Source organism: Gallus gallus, chromosome 10 (genome assembly GCF_016699485.2).
Source record: "Gallus gallus isolate bGalGal1 chromosome 10, bGalGal1.mat.broiler.GRCg7b, whole genome shotgun sequence".
NCBI lineage: Eukaryota > Metazoa > Chordata > Aves > Galliformes > Phasianidae > Gallus > Gallus gallus.
The window spans coordinates 9,958,399-9,984,655 of record NC_052541.1 but is presented as its reverse complement, the minus strand read 5'-3'; the positions used below and the strand labels follow the sequence as shown (position 1 = coordinate 9,984,655).

General features: G+C 42.9%; 1 protein-coding gene across 2 annotated transcripts in view; it reads left to right on the top strand.

The window, feature by feature from the left end:
• MYEF2 (myelin expression factor 2) overlaps window positions 1-26,257 on the top strand; it is a 152,021-nt gene that overhangs the window by 110,313 nt on the left and 15,451 nt on the right. Inside the window, exon 23 of one of the 2 annotated variants that reach the window (XR_005862549.2) lies at window positions 1,045-1,082. The exons of the other annotated variant lie outside the window; for it this stretch is intronic. The gene's annotated coding sequence lies outside the window, so the exon portion shown is untranslated. The remainder of the gene's footprint in view (window positions 1-1,044; window positions 1,083-26,257) is intronic. 2 annotated transcript variants of the gene reach the window in all.

Sequence of the window (26,257 nt, the reverse complement as noted above, 5' to 3'; positions counted from 1 at the left end):
CTTCTAATGATGTATCTGGGAGTTCTGGTAGAGCAATGACTCGAGAAGTGAACCCTCTCTGTTGAGGCTTCTATGGGAACACTCTGACCTTACAAGAATTGCATTCCATTATATTTTAAAGATTTTGTGGAAGTATTCTGGTAAAAATTATGGATTAAAAAAAAAAAGAAAAAGTCTCAGACATTCTAGAGAAGATGTTATTAAAAAATTATCATACAAAACTTTAAAGTAAAAAATATGTTCTCCTCAGCAAGAAATCATCGTTAAAATTTAGGAGTGAATTATTTATGGAAGAAATTAGGCAACATACAGCGTGCATGGTTTCTGTTCAGAGCAGGAGATAAAAAGCTTCCAGATCTTAAAGTTATGATTATTTTATTTCTATTTTTTTTACAGGATTCTTGACATATGTACTGTTAATTAGACGGTAATGATTTTCTTTCATTTGCACTGCAAATTACACCAATAATTATACTTTTATTCACAGAATATATTTTGTTAACTGACCTTGAGCTTAGCATAGAATACAAAATGAGATAGAATTGTTCCAGAAGAAAGAAAAGTTCCAGCTGACACTTTGAGATTCCTAGGGAAATCTACTTTAGTTAAGTTTTGAGTTTTAATTTTAGAGATACCAACAAAGATATACAACATAAAGGTTTTAAGTAAGTATATTACTTTGACAGAAGTCACCGGGTTCTACAATTAATTCTCACCAGTAGATCAATGCATTTCATAAGCTGCAAGTCATTCTGACAAGATGAAACAAATACAGTCGTTAGTGAAATCCTCAAAATTCAGAACAACGGGCTGTGAAACTAGGTCAGTTTACATCTTCTTTGAAATATTTTTTCCCTCCATAGTATTTCATACTTGACTAATCTTAATAACGCACTTGACATCTTTGGTGACTGATCATATGCTAATTTAAAGCCACATTGTATGCATAAATTCAGACCAACATGGGGAGATCTTTCAGTATTATGGTGAAAAAGAAATAACAATTTAATTTGTTTCTGTTAAATATACTTTTTTCTTTTCTAGCCTGACAAATGTAAAGAAAGTCCAACTGTTGTTTGCAGGTAGGTGTTTTAATGACTTAGAATTTTTTTCCTGTCCCAGCAAAATGCTCTAATTGATTTTTCAGGGCAAGTAACTTGGAAGAGTAAGGTCTTTATTTAGAGCTTTTTAGCCCATCCACTACAGGTAATTGCTGGGAATGCTTCTCTCAGGGGTGTCTGTAGTAACTTATTGGCCCCAGTCCTGCTCATAGTAATGTCAGTGGTAAAACTGTTGTTGACTTCAGGAAGAAAGTCGTAAGTCCCATTATCTTCATATGTTGCTATTTAAATTTTATGGCATTTTTTGTAGAGTATACTCAGTTTCAGGTGTTTTTTACTCAGTTTTGTAAAACTCTTATGTAAAACTGCCATGCCTATCTTCATATACTGCCTATCTTCCTCTGTCCTTATTGTTTCTTGACCATAAATTGTGCACAGATTTTCAAAGGTAAAGAAAATACATATAAAGTCTTATTGTGGAGGAAGATTGCTGACAATTGATGGTATGCTGTGAACAGCTTAGGAAAATAAGGGCGCTTCCCCTACCCTGGTTAAAGAAGGCAGCTAGTTTTGTAGCTCACTGAGATGTCTGTCTCTCTTCTCTGTTTTTTTTCTTTCTGTTTTTTAAGGTGTGAATTTCGTGATTATTTGTTAGTCTGACTGCTGTGAATAATAATAATGAGATAAAGTACCTGAAATGTATATTTAATAGGAGATAAATAATATATAAGTAATAAATAATATATAAATATAATATTTGGAGGGTTTTGGACTTCAGTTCCTGTCTTATGTTAGTCTCTGTTTTACAATTATTAATAACCACTTTGGGGGATTGAGAAAACTCTATGTTTAGGAAGAAGTTAATGTTTAAAATCAGTACTGCCTTTTGAAGAAGAAACTTAATGGCACTTATTTTTGTAATGAGTCAAAAAGTTAAACTTGTAGGACTTGAATTAGGTTCTTAACTTGGCTTTTTAGAGTTGCTGAGAGCTGACATCTCCTTGTGCCGTATCTGAATCCGCAAAACACTTGTCTGCTTGTTTAAACCCCAAATGAAACAAACCTGCATGGGGAGTAAAGTCAAGCTAAGAACTATGGAGTCGGCATTGAACTCTTGTCTTTTCCTTGTTTTTCTTGATGTTTTTCCACGTGGTATAAAAAGACACCTAAGAGACAAAATAAGGATAAATCTAGTGCAATGTAGCGATATTTATTGTCCTTTATAACACAACAGGAAGTCTGGCAATTGCTCAGAGGCAGGTTTCCAGATCACACTATTTTTGGTAGGCTTACAGTCCAGAGAGACCAGAAGCAGTCCAGGTTATGGGCTTTCCAGAATAATTTTATCCTATAGAGATTGTATGGTGCAGTATTAGCAGTCATGAATATCCTTGACAGTTCCTTAGTAAGGACAGGGTACCATATAATCTGAATTGGAAATAGTAGTAAATAACATACTAGCTTGTAATTTTCTTGTGCTGTGATAATACATTTGCACCCTGATCATATCCCCTTTTGTAGATTTGCTTACTTTCACAGATGAAGTTTTGGTGACTCTTCTGGGGCTTTGGGTAGGTAGGAATGCTAACATCCACATAAAAATCTGATTCTTTAACAAATTACAAGTTCAAAATAGCAACCATCCCTGACAGTGTCTCTGCTTTGGATACTGGTTTGCAAATGGTAATAATAGATTATAACTAAACTTCTGTGAAATCAAGATAAAAATACTTGTTTCTGTTGCTGAAACCTGTTTTGTGTGTGCATGCGTGTCTTTTGTTGAGAATTTGCTAAGCACGTACTTTGGGCCTTAAAATTTTTATTGCAGTGTTAATACATCTTGTCACTGCTCCACTATAGTGCATTGGCCCACATCATCACCAAACGTTCTTATTGTAGCCAAAGATATGTGTGCACCGAGTGTAGAAGTGTTGTCAGCTATGGTTTTGCACAAACCCAGGTGCTGTGCTGTATTTGCAGATGTAGGCTGAGCAACATAAGCGAAGGAGAAAATGAAAGTCTTTGAAATGTGAATGGGTTTCTTTGAGTATGATCGTCCTTTCTGCCACTAAACTTCAGCGAGGCACAGATGTGTAGGGCAGGGGGGGGCTGCAATGTGATGACTTATCTTGAGGGTTTCTTTTGGCAGTCTTGGAAAAATGACGATGTGAATAAAGGGAACTTGTTTAGTTCAGATGAAGCCTCTATTAATGAGCACTATTATTCCTATTTTTGGAGAGTGCTAGATTTTTTTTTTAAATATATACAATGCTGTATTGTTTTTGATTACAGCAGCATTCACTGGTCACTTTTATCTTTGTGTGTGCGAATTTCTAATTATACATGTTAGACGAGTGATCTTTACTGTAAATAGTAATGTGATTTCCTTTCACTTGATCTGTCTGTAGTAGATTCTGTTTCATTGTTCACTTTCTTCATCACAGTATCTTGCCTATTTTATCTTTCAGCGGATATTTCTTCAAATCCTCTCGCCTGTTCTTCCCCTCCCCCTTGTACCTTTTAGAAAGGAGCTTTATCTGAGCAGGCAGTTTCATTTGTCTTTTGATCTATTTTTTGATGGATATGTATTCACTTCTGGTAGTAAGCCCAGTACTGAAATCCACATTCAAAGCCAAAGTGTGGGGACCTGACTGTGACTGCTGGGTAAGACCCATACCTAAGATTTGCTAGAGCTACTGGGGAGCTTGGGGGACCAGAGATGTTGGTTGCCTCATTGTGAGGCTCGCAAAACTTTTGCAAGAAGGATATTAGCAGTTTCTAGACTTCTGGGTGATTCCTGTAGAGAGCTGAACAATGGGAGCTTTGGTAGCTAGCTGCCAGCTATTTCTGAAAACCCAGAGCTTCCACCCTTCAGGTGAGCACTGCCTTGCTCCAGCATACACCTCACGGCATCGCATCTCTCTGCCTGCGCTGCGGCAGGGTTAGTCTGCATGCAAGAGCCAAGGGCACTGCGTACCTTCTGATGGTCCTGCTGGGCCTCATTATTGAACTTTTTCTACCATGTCCTTACTGAGGTCTTCTTAAAGAGCAGAGAATGTGAACAGAGAAGGCAGAGGCCGGCCCATAAACGTGAATTGAAAGCTTTGTAAACCCAGGTGGTACTGACACCAGCACTGGGAGAGGGGAGATGAACTCTGAAAGCAAAAACATCCATCACTTGCCTACCTGGACAAGATCAATAGGAAAAGCTAGCAATTCCTCCCTGCAACTCTAAACCAAAATAAAAATAATTTTTAAAAAATGACTACGTTGAATGGAAAGTCAGGGGGTCGTTTTTTTTTCAGACTATTTTACTGTAGATCCTCAGCTGCAAAATCAAAGTCAGTCCAGTTCTCCTATACAAATGTGAGTGACTTAAGCCCACCATTTGTATGTTAAACAACTTGTTTAATATAGTATTAGCATTCAGATAGTCACAATGAGGCTTTGAGGTTAACATCCCATTAAGATGAATGGGAGATGTTCATACCTCAGGCTGTAGATTCAACAAGACAGCAGAGCATTGATTTACATAGCGAAGGCTATATCTTGTCTAACCAGAAGGGCTGCAGACATCATTTTTCTAAAGGGAAGCTTCAATTCCAGTGAACACATTACAGTCTGCAAAAGGCCCCAGATCAGCAGAGTGCCGGAGCTGGATAGCCGCTGGCTGTAACTTTAAACTGAAAGACATCAAATAGGCTTTTTGCTGTTAAAGTTGAGATCCCAGCCAGGTGCTGATGTGCTCTCCACTCCTGTCTTGAGACTCCCTTTTCTTCCTCTCACCCGCTTTCTCCCAGAACTGATTTTCTGATAGGAAATGTAGGCCAAGGGCTTGGTGATCTTCACTGACCTTAACACTAATGCACATTTTTATTGTCTTTTTTGACCAGTATGTCATCCTGCTTGAGCCTAGTCTTCAGATTCTCCCTGTTTTCTGTCTGTTTTATATCCTCTCTTCTGTTGATGTATTATTACATTAATTCCTTTCCTTCCTTAGCTCCACAGATTTCCCCACAGGACCTCTCCCACTTGCCTTGTTTTCTTGTTTGCTGTCCCTGCTGTCTGGCACGCTGCTATTTCCTTTCTCATACTCACTGTCCTCTTAAGGAGCTGTCTTTGGACAGACGAATACATAGATGTGGATTTTCTTCAGATCACTCCCAGGGCACTCCTGAAACCCCAGGACACCTCTCATAGTTGCCTAGAGGGACAGGACAGCCTGGATGCTGCAGTAGGCTTAAACCACAGGCGCTGTGCAGTGTATTTTGCAGCTGAAAGCCTTGGTATTCTTTCTAGCACATGCCAGCTTGATTTGGGCACCAATCTGAAGTGCAAATGAATGTGGCTGCATTTTAGTTCCAGTTGGTTACATCGCAAAACCAATGCGTTACTGTTCGGCCTGGCTGGGAGTTCAGTGGAGACTGAACAGGGTAGCAGGAGTGCTAATGCTGAGGTGTGCTTGACAAGGATGGGGCTTCCCCAGCAGCATCTGCCTGTGCTGTGCTGCAGATATGTCTTTTGTTAACTGAAGTCACTCAACTCTTGAGTAATTAGAATTATCAGCTTGTAGCAAGAGAGCCTAAACTGAGGTTTCTTCTTTTCATTTTTTTCCTAAAGGACTTATAAGTGCTTATGAATTTGGCTTTGCAGTAATGTGCTCATTTTTTACTAGTCCAGCTTGTATAATTAATTAATCAGTCATGGATGAGACATAGAACTTGAAGATTTTTTTTTTCTAGACAGATATTGCTGCATACCTTGATTTCTTAATTTTTTCTCTTTGTAATGGCTCAGTAGAGCTGGACTGAGGGTCACTCACTTTATTAATGACTCTCTGTTGCTTTGCTTTCAACAACTCAGCCATCACTGCCCATCACACAGTTGCGCATCCGAAACTCAACATAGCTGCTGTCTTATAAGCTTCATTTTCTGTACCAGTAGCTTGTGTTCTGTAGTGTTGGTTTCCCAAGCATGATACTAAGCAATTTTAGGAAATGCTGATACAACTGTAGCAATTTTCCTCAATTTGTTCCTGACAAAGAACTCGCTTCAAAATTGAGTTGGCTTCCTTTTTGTTCGAAACACTGGTAAACACAATTAGCCTCATTAACCCTGGTTTCTGTTTCATAACAGAAAATTAGCCTGCAATCACTGGTTTGCTGGAAAGCACTGTTGTAATTAGTCTTCAACAGTCTGATATGAAAATCCATCACATTTTTAATTTCTCTGACATGTCAGTGTATACAGAAAACATGCCTGATTTCTCACTTATCTTGGGCATTGAGATAAAGTCAAGGACCAAGAGCTCTGTTTGGCTTGGAGCGCTGCTGAACAGCTTGGACAAACATCTGTCAACAGTGTCAGAGGTGCACTGGTCCTGGAGGGAGAGAGAGGGCAGTAGGTGATTTCTGGAGGTCCTCTCTGCCTCTGCAATTCTATGCGGTCCTGACCCTTCAAAGAGCATGGTACCCAAGCAAGGACAATTGAAATTCTGGCCCCACTGAATGAATGCATTTCCTTACTGTTTCTTCCTAAATGCCTTGTTCCAGCTGCATTTCATACAGGAGGTCTGAGGTCTGCCTCACTCCAGCTCTTAGCTGATAGTGGCACTGAAACCCCTTCCTTTGTACCAGCATAGAAATGGACTGACTCAAAGGTGACTCAGGCTAATAATGCTTAAACCTGTGTGGATAATCTGATATCGGTTGGTCAGGATAGATTTATCATCACCCTCAGGAACTGTGTCACTCCAGAGAATATGTCAAGGCCCGTGATTACATCCTCGTGAAACAACCAGGTTTTTTCAAGATTGTTATTCCAGTCAGAGGGGAAAGCTGTAGTTCATGTGAGTTGCTAAGTCATGAGATAGTACATGGCACATCACACTCTCACAGGTTCACAGAGTGAGTGCTGCTGCAGGGCAGCACACACTGACTGGCTCAAACTGCTGTGGACTGGTTTCTGAACTGTGTTTGCCTCTCACCAGCCACTGAGAGCAGAAACAGGGGAGGTCTGTGTACTCCCATGTCTGTACAAGTGTGCCCAAGAACTCCTCCGGGGAACTGGGTACATCACTTGCACCAAAATACCAAAGGTAACTCCTGATTTTAGCTCTTTCCATTCCATACCTCTTGTCATCTGTGGAAGAGAGATGATGATTGTCTTCTTCTAGAAGTGTCATGGATGTCTTCAGTGAAGGATAGAGTGTAAATGCTTAGTAGTATTCTAGTGAAAGACCAGAGGAATTATATGCATGATTATAGCACCTTGATTCTTGCATGTGGGACAGAGGGCAGGTTTAGTAATGCTTCTACGACTGCTTGCACAACAGGGAGCTGAAAACAGAATCATGTCATTTGTGTGGCCTGTCTGTGCGGGAAAAGGATGATCCCACCAGTCTCTCTAGCGACTAGTGAAATCTTTGCCTAAGGGACCTTTTTCGCCTGTATTAAATGTTCCTCTTGTTTCTCAATTGTTCTCTTTAAATGTACACTGCACCCTGGGGGTATCTCCATTTGAATGATCTCAATTGCCTCTGTGTCCATTTGGGTGCCAGGCCAGAGGGCTGTGAAGTGAAGCTGAGCTATTCTATCTTGCTATCTAAACTGCAAATGAGGAATTTGGTAATTCAAAGGGAAAGTGGTTCAGGTCACTACATCTACTTGCTGTTAAGTTTTTAAATAACCAAACAATAACTAAATAAATAATAATTCATTAGGTACACAGAGCATTTATAGTCAAAATACTAGTGAAATTAATTTTAACTTGTTTATTCCAGAAAGAAACATAAAAGCACAGACAAAAAGCAAAACCTTCAAACACCATCTTCATTCATGCATGAGGCACCCTGCACGCAAAATGATAGTGTTAGGAATGTCAACCAATCAAGCAGTCTAATTGGCTGAACTATTTCAGTGTCTCATCATATAGAAGCAGGTTTTAACATTTTATTCGCCACAGCTTAGCTCCTTTGAAGTGTGCCTAACGTTTCCATACTTCTAGCCTATTGCAAGGTTTTCTTAGGCCTCTGCCTGAGGATCTGTGTGGCACACTGAGCTGTGATCTGACTCTTCATCCAGCTGAGGGCTCTGGAAGTTGTTCATGGAAGGGATGTGGCGATGGCTTTAATAGTTTCTCCTTTTCCAGTGGTGAAGGCAGGTTGGATCCAACTGGATTTCAGGGTATACCTACAAACTCTTCCTTGAATAATTGATTTAGAACCTCATTTGCCTCTGTACCAACACAGCTACATTGACAGACAGTGACATAACCCCATCACGGAAGCAGCAGGTGAAATGCTTAGATGCACAGCTCGGCTGAGTGTGCCGCAAGGGACAGGCAGCGAGGTCAGCAGGCAGTGTTTCAGTCCTACAGGCAGAGGAGCATCAGTGAACACGTGCTCTGAGCAGTGCTCAGGTTGAGCTCCACTCCTGCCCTGCTCCTGCCCAAGGGACTGCTCCTTCCTCACATGCTCATGGTCAAGGGGGACTTCCTACCGCACAGTGTTAACGGTATGCAGGGGTGAAGACCGCAGAGCAGAGATGATGGTTAGAGCCTCATGAGTAGTGATGTGTTGTACTCCGAGCTTTTTCACTGATTTTTTTTTTTTTTTTTTTTGTGGTGAACAGGGATAAGTTATCCAGATTGTATGACCCAGTTTACTCTTGTGTAAAGTGATGATACTGGCAGTTTCTGGTTGCCACACTGAGCTCTGTGTGACTCTTTGAGGGATGTCTTCAGATTCTTGCATGAATATAGCTACATAAAGGCAGAACGCTGTCATCAAACAGCTGTTTCAGAAGAGCCAAAGTGCTGGAGAACACTTTCCTGTACATACAGGCGCAGAAACACTGGCTCTATCGCTTAGCTTGTGTATGTCAACATATGATTATTCTTCCTTCTTTCTCTTGTTTATTTTCTTCAGTTACTTCACACCACATTCATTCTAACCTGAAAAGGAAGAGATTAGGTTAGATTATTTCAAACATCTGCAAGTGCAGTAGAATGCACAAGGGGCATTTTAAGCATTAACGTTCTGTGTATTTTGTTCGGGTAATTAAGCATGGAAAGGTCACCTTGTGTTCTAATAGCGAGCATGAAGAGATGGCATAGAGGAAAGCTAAGTTGAGCAAAAACAATTTAAGTAGAAAGCATCAGCATTTGACAGTATTTATTACTTCTTCAGTGTTCCCCTAGCAGCTACAATATATTGATTCCAACCCTATGCCCATATATTTTGTTTTTAAAAACTGAATAAAGTATGAGACTGAATACAAGGTGAGGTCTAGGCAGCTCAGAGTGCACGCTGTTGCCAGCTGTTTGGCACTGACTGTCCTTTGGGACAAGCATCCAGATGAGGTTTATTCAAAACACGTCAGCCATGCCACTGCATAAGTTCCCCACTTAAAGGGACATGTGAGGAGGTCCCTTTCTGGTCATGCACTTGTATCTGTCCTTCACTTAAAGAAAAAAAAGAGGTTTTTTGTTTGTTTGTTTGTTTGTTTGTTTGTTTTTAAGGGAATGAGAACAGTGGGTAGAGTCTGATTGTGAAATTCCAATGTTTTTTGCCTGAAGTCTTTCCCATCTCAATGAGGCTACTCCCTTTCTAACTCTGCTCCTCATAGTTCTGTGTTTGCAACTTTGCTCATTATTCCTCTGGTGAATGCTTCCAGTGCAAGTCACTGACTGTCCCCATAGGTGAGCTTGGTCTGTCGTGTAATTTCCAGAAATCCCTGCCTGAATTATGAATGCTGAGAAGAGATCCTGCTGTTGGTTGTTATTCCTACAGCGGGCCTGAGTTATGAAGTGGGGCCAGTGCCTGGTGCTGAGAGCTGTAGTGTGTGTGCTCACACAATCTGTCTTTCCCTGTAAGACCCTTGCAACAGCAGAGAGATTGAAATAGTTTAAGAATGATTTCTTGAGGACGATCTCTGTTCTCACAGTACCTAAGGTTGGGAGGTTATATAGGTTTCTGCCTTGTGTAGAACAAATGAGTCCCAATTTTTCTTCTACTTTTTGGTTCTCATAGAATATGTTTAAAATCCTCTATTAGGAGACCTCACCACCTCATATATGATTCTGTGTGGGAGACTGTACTATGTAGAGCTGTAATTTCTTTATCCATTCTATTTCTGACCTGGAGTTCTTTGAGTACTTTTCCCCTCTTGTGGAAAAAAAGTAATTCTCTCTCCTACCTCAGTCCTACATCCTTTCTTATAAACACTTGGTAAAGATTTCATTTCAGTTTTCTGCAATCTTTTTCTTCTGTTATGAAATAACCCTGGCACTCTCTTAGATACCCTGCTGACATTTTGCTTCTTAAACACTCAAAAAATTCTTATTTGTCTTTATTCCTTAAAAACCTTTTCCCACTCATCCTTTCAGCCTTTCCTAGCCAAGTTTAGCTTTGTTCCCATACTTCCTTGCCCACTCCTTGTCTCAAATACCTTTTTCATATCTTTCAGTTACATAGTCATTCATTTCTCTTTTTGTGTCCTTTCTCCCAGTGATTTACCCCACTGGATTGCCCTCATTCTTCTAATTGTAGGCTGTTTAAGGAATTATTGCATGACATCCCCTGGGAAACTGTCCTTAAGGACATAGGAATGAAACAGAGCTGGCAGCTCTTTAAGGACAACTTTCTGAGAGCACAAGAGCACTCCATCCCTCAGTACAAGATATCAAGCAGAGGAGGCAGGAAACTGATATAGCTAAGCAAGGACCTGCTGTTCAAACTGAGAGATAAGAAGGAAAAGTATAGGCAGTGGAAGCAGAGATGGGTGGCCTGGGAAGAATACAGGGATGCCATCTGGACATGCAGAAATGGGATCAGGAAAGCCAAGGTGCAGATGGAGTTGAACTTGGCAAACAATGTGAAAAATGTCAAGAAAAGATTCTTTAGATACAGTGGGCAGAAGAGGTAGGCAAAGGAGGGTGTACCTCATCTGATAAATGAGAAGGGAGAATGGCTTCAACAGGCATGGAGAAGGCTGATGTAGTCAATGAGTTATTTGCCTCAGTCTTCATTGCCAGCTAGGCTTCCCACACCTATCATATCCCTGGGGGTCAAGGGAGAGAAATTGTCTCCCACTGTGGGAACAGAGCAAGTTCAAGACTGCCTCATGAGGCTGAATATGTTCAAGTTTATGGGACAAGATAACATGCCTTCCAGGGTTTGAAGGAACTGGCTGATGGCAGCTGCTGAGCCACTCTCTATCGTATTTGAAAAGTCATAGCTGTCAGAAGAAGTACCTGTTGACTGGAAAAAAGGAAAACATCACTCCTATTTTTAAGAAAGGCAGAAAGGAAGACCTGGTGATCTATAGAGTGATGAGCCTCATCTCTGTGTCTGGAAAGACTGTGGAACAGACCCTACTGGAAGATGTGTTAAGGCACATGTGAGATGAGGAGGTATTCTGAGACAACTAGCATGGCTTCTCAAAGGGCAGATCGTGGCTCACCAATCTGGCCGCCTTCTGTGATGGAGTTACAGCATAGGTGATCATAAGAAAGACAGGTGATGTAATTTACCTGGACTTGTGTGAGGCCTTTGACATGGTCCCCCACCACATTCTTATCTGTAAATTGGAGAAATATGGATTTGAAAGCTGGACTGTTTGGTGGGTAAAGAACTGGTTGAATGGTTGCAACCAGTGAGTTGCACTCAATGGCTCTGTGTTCAGATGGAGGCCTGTGATGATCGATGTCCCCAAGAGGTCTGTCCTGGGACCAGTACTCTATAAGATCGTTATCAGTGACATTGATGATGGGCTCAAGTGCACCCTCAGCAAGTTTGCTGATGGCACTAAGCTGAGTGCTGCAGTTAACACCATAGAAGGAAGGAATGCCCTCCACTGGGGCCTGGACAGGCTTGAAAAGTGGGCCCATATGAACTGAACATGGTTCAAAAAGGCCAAGAGCAAGGTATTTCACTTGGGCCGGGGCAATCCCAGATACGTGTACATGCAGGGAGAAGAATTCAGAGAGAGCAGCCATGTGGAGAAGGACTTGGGGACACTGGTGGATGAAAAGCTGGACATGATCCAGCAGTGTGATCTTGCAGCCCAGAAGGCTGATGTTGTCCTGGGCTGCATCAACAGAGGGGTGGCCAGTAGGGAGAGGGAGGGGATTGTTCACCTCTACTGTGCCCTTGTGAGGCCCCATCTGGACGGTGTACTGCGTCCAGGCCTGGGGCCACTAGCATGAGAAAGATATGGAGTTTTTGGAGCTGGTCCAGAGGAGGGCCACGAAGATGTTCAAAGGGCTGGAGCACCTCTCTTAGGAAGAAAGGTTGAGGGAGTCAGGGCTTGTTTAGCTTGGAGAAGACTCTAGGGAGACCTCATTGCAGCCTTCTAGTACTTGAAGGAAGCTTATAAGCAGGAGGGGATTGACTTTTTACATGGGTAGATAGTGACTGGACAAAGGAGAATGGCTTTAAACTAAAAGAGAGGAGATTTAGGTTAGATGTTAGGAAGAAATCTTTTACTCAGAAGGTAGTGAGACACTGGAACGGGCTGCCCAGAGCTGTGGGTGCCCCATCCCTGGAGGTGTTCAAAGTCAGGATGGATGGGGCCCTGGGCAGACTGATCTGGGGGTGGAACCCTGCCCACGGCAGGGGTTTGAAACCAGGTTATTGTTTAAAGTCCCTTCCAACCTAAAGCATTTTCTGATTCTGTATGTGCTGAATCACAAAATACTATGTTCCGGTTTTGGGTTTTCCAAGTCCAAGTAACAAACCTAACAGAAAGGCGGTAGTGAAGATTTGTTACAGTGTTTGCTGTATATCTAAAGAGAGTACCTTCAGAAGGATGGGCAGCATTTCAGCAAGCAACAGGCTCTTAACTGTGGTAAGCCAGAGCTCCCATTTGGCCTCATTTCTTTACCCAGTTTCAGCCTAAGCCTTATCTCTGTGATTTCTGAGTCTGGTTCTGCTTGTTGTGCAGTGTCTTGCCTGAAGTGCTGAACATCCTGTTCCACTGTGCTTGGTGGATGCTTCGCTTCTCCCTGGACAAAGCCTCTCTATGTGTATGTGCTTGCAGAGCCATCCTTTTCCTGCACTACCTTGGCCAACAGGAAGGCTCAAAATTCCTGAGTTAAAATGCCTCTATGGCTTCTTTTTGTGATTTTATTGTCTTGACAGTTGTCACAGTAGGCCGCAAACACAATTTCCATCAATGCAGCTGATTAAGGATGATTCAAGAACTTCAGAAGTGCCCCTGCTCATGAGGTAGGCAAGAATGAAGGAGGCTGACAGTACTTCTATAAGCCCTTTGAAAGCCATTACATGGTCTCAGGAGAGATTACCACCACTTCTGGTGTTCAGTTTAACTTTTGGTGGCAATGACAGTACTCTTGGAAGAGGACAAGAGCAATATAGGTTGAAGCAGCAGCCTGAAATTACAGGGAAGCAGGAGGAGCCTCCAGTAGGACGCACTCCTGACTGTAAAATCCTTTATATCTGAGCCTCTCACAGTGCAAGTTCAAAGTAAGAGTGAAGAGACAGTAAGCTATTGGTACAGACTGATAGAATTTTTGTTTTACAGGAAGGAAAAATCCCATTGTCTGCAACTACGTAATCTTGCACGGTGTGTAATGTTTATAAAGAACAGGGGTCACATATGGCTGGCTGTCAGCAAGAAACAGTCAGCTTGAATTAGCATTAAAAAAGCTGAGTACTTAAAACATAATATAACTACATGTAACAAAAGTAAATGGTTTCAGATGTGATAATAGAACAGGCTTTCCTTCCTTCATACTTAGCCCTGTGTCTCCTTCCTTAATTTCTTCTGTCCTGTTAATATATTTATAAAGTACATCCTGGTATTGAAAGAGCAGGACCTAAACCAGCTGACTTCTAGACTAGCCTTGTGCTCAATGTTTAACAAATTAACTTAAATCTGTAAATGAGCAATTTTTAGAGCTCTTCTTAAGTATCACCACATCTGAGGATGTGTTCAGGTTAAGAGCACGGAGAGCTGTTTTGCAAAATTTTGCAACAGCCTTAGAAGCCTTGTTAGTGCCTTACTGGCTTAAGCAGCTCCGGTACTGCAGTTGTGTGCCATTAGGAATAGGAACAAGAGCTGACTATAGATAACTAGGGCTGGCTTTAACTGTGTGGGATACTTGTCTGTAGGAAAGAAAGAGTTAGTTTTCAAGGAAAGAAAATGAGGCCAGTAAGAACTGCAGGCTTCCCTCTTCATCTTCTGCTGCTTCCTGAGGGTTAAGGGTGTCAATGTACAATGCTGTATTTTAACACTGACTGCTGATTATTCAAGTGACTATCAAAAAAATTACACTGCTGCAAAGAATATACTGAAGATATAGTGCCCAGAAAATGCCATGCACTTCAATGGGGAGCTTTTGCCAGAGAACAAAAGGCCTGGGGTAGCAAAAAAAGACAGAAGGAAGTGTGGAGCCTGTGCTTCCCTGGAGAAAAAAAATCCATTAATTTATATTGATTATATCCCTAAAGTGTTTTAAAAGATTTTTTTTTCCCTCTCTTGTTCAAATCTTGCTGCTTCTGAGTCATAGAGAAAAGCGGGGAAGGCAACAAAGAGCAAGGCAATGGTAGCTTTACAAGGAACAGAGGGGAGAAAATGCAGCTTGCCGCCCCTTCTGTTCTCCATCCACCTCACACTTATCTTGTTGCTCCTTGTGGCACTGCAATACCCAAAGCTTGTGCGAGCTGAGCACCACAAAGGGAACTGGGAGAGTGGAAGAAAACGTGTGGGCAGCTGAAGGGCTGCTTTCTCATGGCTGGGGCTGGGCTCAGGAACAGTCGGCCGGTGATGGCCCTAATTCCCAGTTGATGCTTGAGACCTCTGTGTGCCTCAAGCACCGCCAAAAGACAGTTGCAGTGACAACTGGGCTAATGCCTGTGGTTTGGATAGGGCTGGCAAGGGCACTGCAGCACGGGGTCCCAGCATTGAAATTCCTACAAGGTTTTTGGCAGCCCCCTCACTGGGTCTTGCCAAGCAGCCTCCAGAAAGCTGTGCACCTTGTATCTTCCAAGTTTTCTCCCTGCACCCTGTTTGCAGTAGCAGCTGGATACACTGGAGCTGAGCGACCATGAAGAATAGTTATCAGCTCTGTCCCAGCAACACTGTATTCTCAGGAGAAGTCAACTCACAGCAGAAGGTGGGTCTCGTCTATTGGGGTTAGAATCAAGTTGCAGAAACTGGATGGAGAGAGTCTGAGCATTGGAGCAATCAGTCTGCTGGTCTGAGAGCTCCTCTTTTGCCCCTTGTCTCACCAAAACCTGTAGAAGCGTAGGGAAGGGCTTTCTCTTCTTCACTATGTTTTCAGGATCATTCATTGTTAGATTTAATGGCTAGAATAAAGAGCCATTATAGTGAAAGTCATGAAAACAATGTTCTGTTGAGATGACAACTAGAGAAATAAATGTTTTAAAAAAAATAAAGCTTGCAAGAGCCTTCAGAACTGAAAAGTCAGTCTGTCAACTGGAGCGAGGAGGTAGCACTACATTGACAGGAGCTGCTAAAAAAGCTGTTCTACACTACTCCCACCTTTTCACAGTTACTCATTCCCCACCCTGTGTCTATCCCTTTCTCCCTGCTGCATTTAGGAGTCTCTGAGGCTGGAGCTGAGGTTGGATTTCTGCTGATCTGCTGGATCTGGGTGAACCACAGGAGTCCTAAGAGATGTCTCTGACAGCTTGCACTCTTTCTGCTGTTTTTCCTCATGGCCTTTTCTTCCTAACAGGGCGAAAAGGTGAAGAACAGGGAGAGAGAGAGAGAGAGGCTCCTGCAGACTGCTCGGGGCAGTGAGGCTGCAGCTGTCCTTTGCTGTGTTGGAATAGGCAAGTAGGTGACAGGCCCGATGTGCTCTGTTAGTGCTGCTTGGCAGAGGGGAATTATGTTAGCTTGAACCAGGGAATAACTATTTAATTTCAACATTTCGGAAGTGGACTTTATCTATGTGGCGTGTTTGCAGTGAGCTAGTGTCTGCTCTTGCAGAGCTCTGTCTCCTCCAAATGTGATGATCAGGACACATTTCTTTTGAGTGCGGTGTGACGGTAAATGTTAGCAGTTGCTGTATATTTTCTGATAGAAAATGAGAAAATGTGTTTTAATGTCGTGTGAAACAGAAATCACTACTTCTGCATAATGGGCAATAGTTTAGTCCCATTTTCTGGTAACTCTGTGGCAACTTTAGGTACATGCTTCATTGAGGTTTTCCATCCAGCCCAGCAGAGCAGCGTGCCTGCTCCTTTCTGGCTCTTCCCTACAGACACAGTCTGTAATAGCTTTGTTATCTGTCTCACCCCTGCACCCCCACTTTTGTCTCTGTTTTTTGCAGGCCCTGGACACCCTGCCAGCCAGTGGTCAGCCTGCTGCCCAGCTCCCCCACTGCTCTGCCCTGCTGCCCCCATGCCCAGCTCACCCCACTGAGGTTGGGATCTTGGTGCGGGTCCTACCCCAGGGTGTAGTCTTTTCCCCATGGTACTATTTATTGCATTTTCTTTCTCTTCCAGTTCATTATTTATTCAGGCATGCAGTTCACATCCTCCCACAGTGGGGATTAGTAGAGGGTCTAGCTTGGTAAATAGGAAGGCTTTTTTACCCACTTTTTATCTGTGGTGGTTCTTTCATTGGTGAAGTCACTGTTTCTGGCACTGCTGCAACTTCCATGCTGGGGTCTCATTCAGAAAAGCTCCTTGACATTCTTGTGCCTCTTCTCCATGCGATAGCCATTGTTCATAGCTTGATGTGTTGTTTTTCAGTCAGATCCAACGATGAGTTTCTTGCACCTTTGTTCACCTTTCTCTTTTTTCACATTGTTTATACTCTCTCACCTGCCTACAATTCGCCATCGGTTCTGGACTGACTGACTTCCCCTTCTTGGCAGGTTCAGATGGCATTCTCAGAAGCACCCACTACACTGAGACTGGTACCTTACTATGAGATGGTCCAAAAGCTCTCTCTGTTGCCAGAAGTCTCGTCAGCAGATTCTGCTTCAAAAAATCTCTGAGATGTTTAAATCTTTTGTGGTTGTGGCTCTGCTCCTGTCTCTGTATTACTTCTTTCTGCTCAGACTTCTTTGCACAGATTAACCGAGAACTGCAGAAAGCGTCAACTTCTTCAGGACTAGCCCTGGCCTGAAGAGTTCCCTGCTCTGACAATTGTTCTCCTTTTGGCAGACATGTCACCGTCTGCAGCGCTTTTAAACCTTCTTCTGTTCTATCATGCATTCCCAGAGAATTCCAGCTCTGACGGCATTTCTAATTGCTGTGTTTTTTTCACTTTATGTCTTATCTGGTTTTACTCCCAGAGCTTTATCTTGTCCTGAAATCACCCTGAGCTAAACAGGGTGGCAGGGATTTGCCTCATTCAGTGTCCAAGCTCCAGCAGCCTGGCATGGTGTAACATGAGAACTGGCACAAATGGAAAATCAGTTTCAAATGGCTCATGCCAGTACACATAGGAATGTGCTGACTGCAGACAGAGTGTTGTGTGGATTGCACAGATAAGCATATTCCTTCCTATACCATCATTCAGTGCATTACCTGCCCTAAATGCATGTATCTACTCCTTTACGGATAGATGGTCTAGTTCTTAGTGCAGTTGTTTCCTGTAATGATCTATAATGTGTTCACTGTCTTTTGATCTGTCTTTTCCTAGCTAAATCTGTCTCAAATATGCCATGCACCACAGGTATATATGAAAGTCAGGTGGCTCTGTAAGGGCTCCTCACCAATTAAAAAATATCCCCTGTGGATGAATACAGTCAAGAGCTGTAGTTTGATCTACCAATAGATTCTTTTCCTACAGCACATTCACTTATTAAAGCTTCTGATGGTAAGAGAGGAATGGCCTTCTGTAGAAATTAAACTACTGCTGAAGAGCCCTTTTGTGGGGGGCGTTCACTGCTCGCCACAAACAGCCCAAGTGATTGGGGAGGGCTGGAATTCACATGCAGAAATGACGAGCAATTTCTCTGTAGGTGTTGTTCCAATTTAGAGACAGAAATAGTGGCCTCTGTCCCCTACCCTACATGGATGGGTGACGTGGGAGTTTGAGGCCAATGGGTTTGTGTAAGCATGGAGACAACACAGAGAAATATAATACTGTAAGTTCCTCCTCTTCTTGACTGTAGCTGGATGGGCTGGATCTGTTTACCATCACACTGAGCGTTTTGTCACTTGGTTACTTCTGCAGGGTGTAATGCCAAACTGCTTTAGGAATCCCCAGGCTGACTCTGAGGAGGCTTGCACCTATACAGTGCTAAACCTCATGCAGAACTGGGGGCAGTTTACTCAGTGAGCTCAGAGTCTCTGCAGCACCCTGTCTTGTGGGAGAGGTGCAAGCATGCTATGTCCCACGCTCATTGTGCCTCCCCTGGGTGGTATAAAATATAAGCAAATGTTGCATGGCAGTCGGACAATGAACATCAGTGAACATGTAGAATTTCACTAAACTAGCAGTGATTCATATGGTCTTCCACCTGGTCCAGAATGCTTCACAATTGGAGCTATTCTCCCTTGACAGACCTGAAAAGAGAACTAATGCATACTGCTGATGGCCGGTGTTTTCTGACAGCAAAGTGAATCGCTTTTTAAAGACAATGACTTGTTTGCTTTTCCTTGAATCTTGAAGTTATTTCATAATAGAATTTGAGCAAATTTACCAGATGTTTCATCCCACTGCACTTTTCTGGCAGCTCTCTAAGACAGAATGCTGACTAAGGCTAATAAATCAGGCTGCATAAGGAAGGCTTGGGGAAGGGATACAATATATATGCCTGAAACCGTAGGAATATCTTACCCCATCGATCCCTGGGAGTTCCTGATGTTTCCTGTGCTTTTCTTAGAGACTGATCTCATATTCATGAGGGGAAGGGGGTCGTGTTCTGTTCTTGTAGCCTATGGTGAGACATAGCTTTGTCTAAAAGCACTCCTTGTGCTGGTATTGGAGACTGTAGGCATGAAAGTGATGAATATAATTCTATAGTCAGGCAATTACCCATCCAGCTGGGAGCAAATGGGAAATAAGAGTTTAAGATGCATTCAGAGGCTGGCTGTGTTGTGCTACAAAACAATATTCTCTTCCTCATCCATCTCCTTCTCTTCCACTCCTCCCTCCCACCCTTTTGCTTCATGCAGTCTTTCCTAATCTCTTTGCCTCTGTGCTGCCCTACCCAGCAGAGCCCTGCCAGTTCCTTGGGTACCTCCTGTAGAAGACACTCTTCCTTTAGGACCTTGCATTGCATGTATTAACCACACAAAACACTTTTAAATCACATTTCTACTCCCCTTTCAGTGACTCTTACAGTAACTGATTCAGTTTACTGAACTGAAAAACCACTGTTTTTTCAGGTTTGTGCCACTTAATCTTCTGTTGACTGGATATCTGCTTTTGTTTTCTGTTCTTGTTTATGTTTGCTCTTACTGTACATTTACCAGCTTTCTAGATACCTTCTTCCTTGTCTCTTTTCTCCCCACATATCAGGAAAGAGCATCTGAAATTTCTGTACCATCTTCCAGGCAGAGGAAATGATAAAGGAAATACTGTTCCTGTTTGTCTGGCTGCAGCAGGAAAGCATGTATCAAACCCTTTAGTGAAGCCCACATTAGATTAGCAGCCCTTGTGCTAGCAATACCTGGTCTGCTAGGTAGGACACAGGAGGCTTTGGGTGACAGCACAGCACTTTGTCTCTCTACCCTTGTTTGGAATGACAAAATGGATGTGCTCCTGAACCCAATCTGTTGCTACATCCCATGCCTGGCGCAGGGCTCATGATGCTGCTGTTCCTGTAGGGCTATTTTTGACAGTTCTTGCTCATGCCAGGGTGGCAGTGGTACCAACAACCAACAGCTCTGGGATCAGGACACTCAAGCTTGGAAAGGTTTTCTTTAAATAAAAGCATGGACACACATGGACCTGCAAAATCTAGGTTGCCTTTGAATGCAGTTTGTCCATCTGAATATCAGCGTCAGGTAAAAAGAAGGTGTATTTTTAATCACAGTCGTTATTTAAGCAAGTTATATTCGTCTGCGTGTTGTCTTTATCTGAAGATTGCAGACATTTGGGCTTATCTGTCATTTTACCTTTGAACAGCTGCTTCCATCCTGATAGGTCACTGAGATTTTTCACTTGGCAGTAACAGCAGCCGTCTCGTCCGGCATGTTACAACGGGACAGGGAGAAAGGGAGTTTCTAACCCAGGACTGCGACAGTAAATTGCTACACTTAGAGAAATGCTGTAAAGCCATTTACTCCATTTTTTATGCTCTGTCTGAACAGCCCGTGCTCAATGAATTTGCATGGTGCTCAAGTTATCTGTCTGTATGAGATGAAGAGCTGAGCTGGCTGTGCTGGGATTAAACCTGAGATTCTTGGCCCACACTTGGAACCACGAATCCCTAAACCAGGATTCTGAAAATGAAACAGAATCTTCAGGGTTAAAGAGCTGGAAAAGGAAACATTGACTGCCCTCCAACTCCTCAGGTCTTAAACCCGTCAATACGAGAAGCTATTGTGATGTTCAGCTTGTGTCTGCTGAGTGAGTCTGCATTGTTGGCACCACTCCAGCTGCAGCTGCTCTTTAAAGTGGAAAAAAAAAAACAAAACACCCAACCCTTATTGGAAAGGTTTATTATTATTATTATTTTCTCAGCTATGAGAATGGTTAGCTTCCCCTCGCTGCTTCTAACAGCAGTTTCAGTTTAGCTGGTGTCCCACCACTCATACTCTCACTGCAACCTTAAAGGAGCGCAAACCAAACCTCAGCAGTTTCCAGCAAGGCCACAGAGTCGTTGGAAGGGTTCCCACTGCCTTCTTCAGTGAGCGCTAAAGGCAGGCTCCAGCACTTCCAGCGCGGCTGTAAATAATGTCTGGAAGGGGATGGATAAAGAATAGGGGGTACGCAGGGCCTTGCTTCAAGCTCGTCTTTCATTTCCTTTGTCTCTCGTAAGAGAAACAAGGGGCCTAATTTCCTATAACTTGGCACGCGGCCGTGTCCTGGGGCCTGCTCCGTGCTGCCTCTCCCAGCAGCAGCACTTGGGGCTCCTCGTTGTGCCTGGAGCAGCCGGGGAGGCCTTGCGGTGCCTGCAGGGAAGCACACAAAGTGTTAAACGCAGGAGGAGCATTGGAAACAAGGGCAATTTTCTGGCTTTGATCTCTCACTTGGCTGATTCCTGGAGAGAGGCTTGTCTGGGGCTATCTCTGCAGCGGAGTTTGGAAGCAGCTGAGCAAAGCGCTGCTCAGCCTGGGGGATCAAAGTGCAGCTGTGAGCAAAGCGGCACAGTGTCCTCTGCTTAAGCAGGAGCTGCAAAATATAAATGCAGTGCTGCTCTCGGCTGGGAAGCCAGCAGCAAGGCTGTATTTCCTTGCTTTCCCTCTTCCTGGGGGTTTTTCAACGGGTTAAATTGGGTTCAGTTGTTAAGGGTTGTAACTACGGATAGACAACATGCTGCACCTGCAGATAGACACGAGTGCTATTGCTAGGATGGGGTGAGTGGCCAGGTAGAGTACCAGATAGGAAGTGATGGAGAACTTATTACTTCAATTCAGTAGAAGGAACCAAGGAGAAAAATTAAACACAGAAGCAAGACATGTCAGAACTCAAAGAATGTCTGTGCTTTTGTTCAATGCTGGGATACAGAATGCACAATTTCATGCAAATCAGTCTTAATATATGTTCTGCTTTGCTTCTTCAGTTAAATATGAGATGAATGAGAACAAGAGCTTTTTTCAGTGTCCTGTACCCAGTAAATTCAAGCTGCGAATGGGGGAAATAGAGTAAATGTGATTCTGGACGATGACATCGCCAGTGATCCAAAAATATTTGCACTGGTTGACCTGAACAGTCTCTTGAATATAAATGATCCACAGGGGAAAATTTCTATTAAGAGCAAATGCAATAACTAAAAGGGTGATATTGCTGAATTGGAAATAAGCAGAAGGATTAAGGCTTGCTGAATTTTACACAGGATTAAGCGAATTGACACACGCAGAGAAAATCACTTCAATAATAATTTTTCATTTTATTTTTGGGGAGTCTTTTTTGCAAATATAGTCATTATTTTCAGAGAGTAATGACTGAGCTGTCACAGCACGCATAGCAAGGTACCACTGTAATCTAGAATGATGGAATGCATTCATGTGTCAGAGTGTTGATCCATAATTGTGTTGTAGACAGCAAAAAAAAAAAAAAAAAAAAAAAAAAAAAGAAAGAAAAAGAAAGGAAACAAAATTAAAATGTGTATGCTAAAGTGGGTATGTTGCAGTATGCTTCTGTCTGTAGGACACCTGTAAAATGGCTTGTTTGCTGACTGGGTTATCACACAGTGTTTTCTCCTTGTTGGTCCTTGTTTATCAGTGGGGAAGGAAAACCACACAAGGGCAGAGCACTTTGCTAAAGCCATGAAGAAGGGACATCAGTTTCTTGGTTGCCTTTTCTTTACTGATTCTTTGACTATTCCTCTTTGCCATGGCCCTGTCGGGAAGTGGGTTCTGAGGGTGTTTCTGCTCTTCTCTCAAAGGTTTGCCTTGAGTGCTCTTCTTCAAGTCAGCCAGCCTGGACCTTCACAAGGGCTTACAGGTGTGAGTGTGAGCTGGACCAGGGTGGTCAGAAAGAGCTCACCTGTCTGCTCAAAAAGTTTTAGGCCTGTTGTTGTAGGAATACCTCGTATTTCTTATCAGGTTAAATGCAACTGGCTATGATTGCTATGTGTCAAAGGTTACAGAAGAGATATCATTGCTAGATCTGTCTTTCAACCTCTAAAGGCACACTTTGTCACTGAATTTTTCCATGCATGATCCCCACAAAAATCCAGTTGCCTTTTCATTAGTCCCTTCAAGTTCTTCAGCAAGGCCAAATGATTAAATCTTTGGTCTAGATTTCACTGGGGAAAGGCTTACATCTCTTCATCTCCCTCTGTTTTGTACTACAAAGTTTGTTTTCAATAACGACTTGTTCATTAACAGACTGCTACTTGTGCCTTTTAAGATATAACCTGTACAAAATGGTATTTAGCACATAGGGTTAGTACGTATCTTTTTATTGGGTGCTTGAAATTTTTGCAGCCAGTCTGTAATCCCTGATTTTGCAGCAGCTGTGAGTGGGATAGCTCCTAGATGACCATTTTGAAGAGTAAGAGTCCCAGTATTGGCTAATTCAGGTAAAGCATCACTTCCTGCTAGCATTAAAGTATAAAAGTTCCCCTGGAACGTGCAGCCTGTCTATTTTCCATGGCTTTGAGAATTAACAAGGTCTTTATTTAAATTGACAGGGAGTTAAAAAGGCTTCTTGGCAAAACAACTGTTATTCACATGATTAGCAAAAACACTAATTGGGGAGTGGTGAATGGCAGCCAAACAAAAGCTCTTTGACTCTAGCCCTGCAATTGGTGCCAAAATATTGACAGATAATCTACAGCTTCTTTTCATTTCATGCAGGACTGTAGATGTGCAGCACTTCCCAGTATGTCCTGTGAGGCCACTGCCATGGTGTAGAGCAGTGTGAGCAGAGCTGCCTTTATGACTTGCTGGTTGGGCTGTCTGGCAGTTGGGGATGCACCCTGGGGCTCTCCCTTTGGTGTCCTCAGAGCTTCCTCCTGTTTGGTGGAACAAAGTGTGTATACTTGGAAATGTTACAATGGTGAGTGGGAGCTTGTTTTTGCAGCTAGTTTGCTTTAATAAGAACTGAGAGGGATTGATGTTAAAGGACAAAGGTAGAGCATCGTGCTGGGGACATGGTAGTGGTGCTCTGCTCTGCCACTTTCTGACCCTTATCCCATTAAGCTCCATGCTTGAAACTGTTACTTGTCACCAACAGTTGGTGCAATCAAGTATTACCTCCCCACAGCAGTCACTTGAGTTAAGAAGGGTTGCGTAGGGTTTTCACAACAAGGTTGTTGCTGTTGTCATCTGTGCTGAGATTTGTTTTTAACGTTGGAAATATGCTTGGCGAGGATGACAGGGACTGACTGGTTCTGGGGAGGTCTTTTCAGTTTTGCCCTGGATGGTATCCCACGAAGATGAATTTTAGCATTGTAGCAGAAGGAAAGTGTGACTCTGCTAAAGGAACATAGCTGGTGATTGCAGTTCTCGCATTGCAAAGATGTTCTTGAGTAATTCTGTTGCTATGTTCAGCAGCATCAGGAATGGTCAACAAATGACCTTGACCTCTGGTCCCAATGCCTGTTATGTATCAGCCTTGAATAATAGTAACTGACACTCAAATTACTTGAATTTGAGTTAGAAATGAATTACAAGCTGTAATACTATGACCAGACCAGGAACAGTTTACTTTTACCTGAAAGGCAAACTGAGTGCTGTTTGATTGCTGCACAACTGGACCCCAGATGAGTGCTTAGAAGTTCAGCTGCCCATACAGAACATGACTGTGCCATCTGAGTGCAGAAGCCCTGCTGAAAGTGCCTGTGGCCTTTGTCCAGGACTCATGCACCAACAGGGGATGAAGTTTCAGGTGGGCTTTTTGCTGATGTTCGCTATGGTAGTTTGGTGTGGGGGTCTTTGAATCTCATTCCCATATTCTCAGCCCTTTTCTGAGTTTTGAACACTGTGGCCAGATGAGCTTCTTGGGGTGACACGTGCAATTTATGAATAACTTATGATATTTCAGAAATTCCTGTTTTCTTGTCTGGGGAAACCAGCTAACCATAGTTTGCTCCATTTAAAAGCAGAAAGTTGTTTTTACTGTGAAGGCCCAAACTACAATTGAATATTCCTGTGCTCTGCTACCTCCCATCTCCTTCTGCCTGTCACTAAGCAAGATCATTTGGTGGTTTGCTCGGTAAGAAAGCGATTCTACATTATTTCCTGCAGAGGTTTCTGCTGAAGTGGGCTGGCTGTAAAGAAACAGCTACTCCTTTACATTCTGTAACCATACCATTTTCTCTATCAGCATGGAACATTTGACTCATGTGCCCTAGAAAATAACTCCTCGCTCCCACTATGTGCACATATACTGAGCTTAGATCTAAACCTGACCTGCACTTCTGGGATGCAAACTCATGATCAAAATTGCTAGATGCAAGAGGTCAGTGTTCCAGAGTCCTTAGTTTCTGGGGTGAGAGTCCACTGTTTAAGAAGCAGCGTTGTGAATTCAAAAGAGATTAATGCTTTTTAAGGTCTAGTGAAGTTACAAAAACACATTACAAATGAACATGTCTGACTTATATGAAAACTGGTTATAGAGCTCAATTCTTTTTCTATTAAAGACAGTAAGGGAATTCTGCTTCTAAATTTCACCCACTCTGGCATGGGGTCTTTTATAGGGGGGTAAAATTTTTTATATGGAGACCCTTGGTTTCCAGTCCAAGCACTGACTGTTGCTGCAGTGCAATGCATTATGCCCTTCAGATCGTTTATTTTTGCATGTGATACAAAAACAGTGTTTCTGTCTATAGCCCATTCTCTCACAGAGCACCTTGAACTAACCTGGAGTTCCAGGCCTCACAAAGCAGAAGGCAAACCTTGTGCAGGGCTTTACACTTCTCGCAGTCTATGACTTGAGTTTACATTACAGGAAGCAATGTAAGTAATATTTTAAGCCGGATTGTGAGCTATGAATGTGTAACAGAGTTCTGAGTGATTTAATTTTCCTGATTTGATGCTCTCAGAATGTGCATAATCCAGAGATGCTTGATGGTAAAGCTTGGAAATAGACTCACCTCCTACTGTAATTATCTGGAAGACTTACAATATGCCTGCATGCAGAAGCTGGATGTTTTTAAGAGTACACATGCATCCACCAAGCAGAAGCCTCTTGAGAATTTTGGCTCTCTTTACTGGAAACCTTGTGTTTCATGATCCTTGCTCTGAATTTCTTATTTGTATTCCCTATTACCCATACTGGAAACTGTGTTGCAGAACCGGCCTAATGAAGGAGAAGCATCTGCTAATGGTTGCTCTTCAGTGGCGGATTGTGACGAGCAGGCTGGGATTTCAGGGAGCGCTGCTTCTGCAGCCCATTTCTCACAGCATCTCACCCTCGTGCAGCAGCACCACTGGCTGCAGTGAGCTGCCCTCACCCAGATGCTCCTGGCTGGTGAATAACTGTCTCTTCTCCTGCAGCCGAGTCTGCCCACGGGTTTGCTAAGTGCTGAGAAGCACATACTGAAAGTACTCCGGAGGGTTGTTAGTCGTGTGGCTGCTCCATTAATTTTCATGGTAGGCCGGTGTACCTTTGTATGGTGATGTGGGGAAA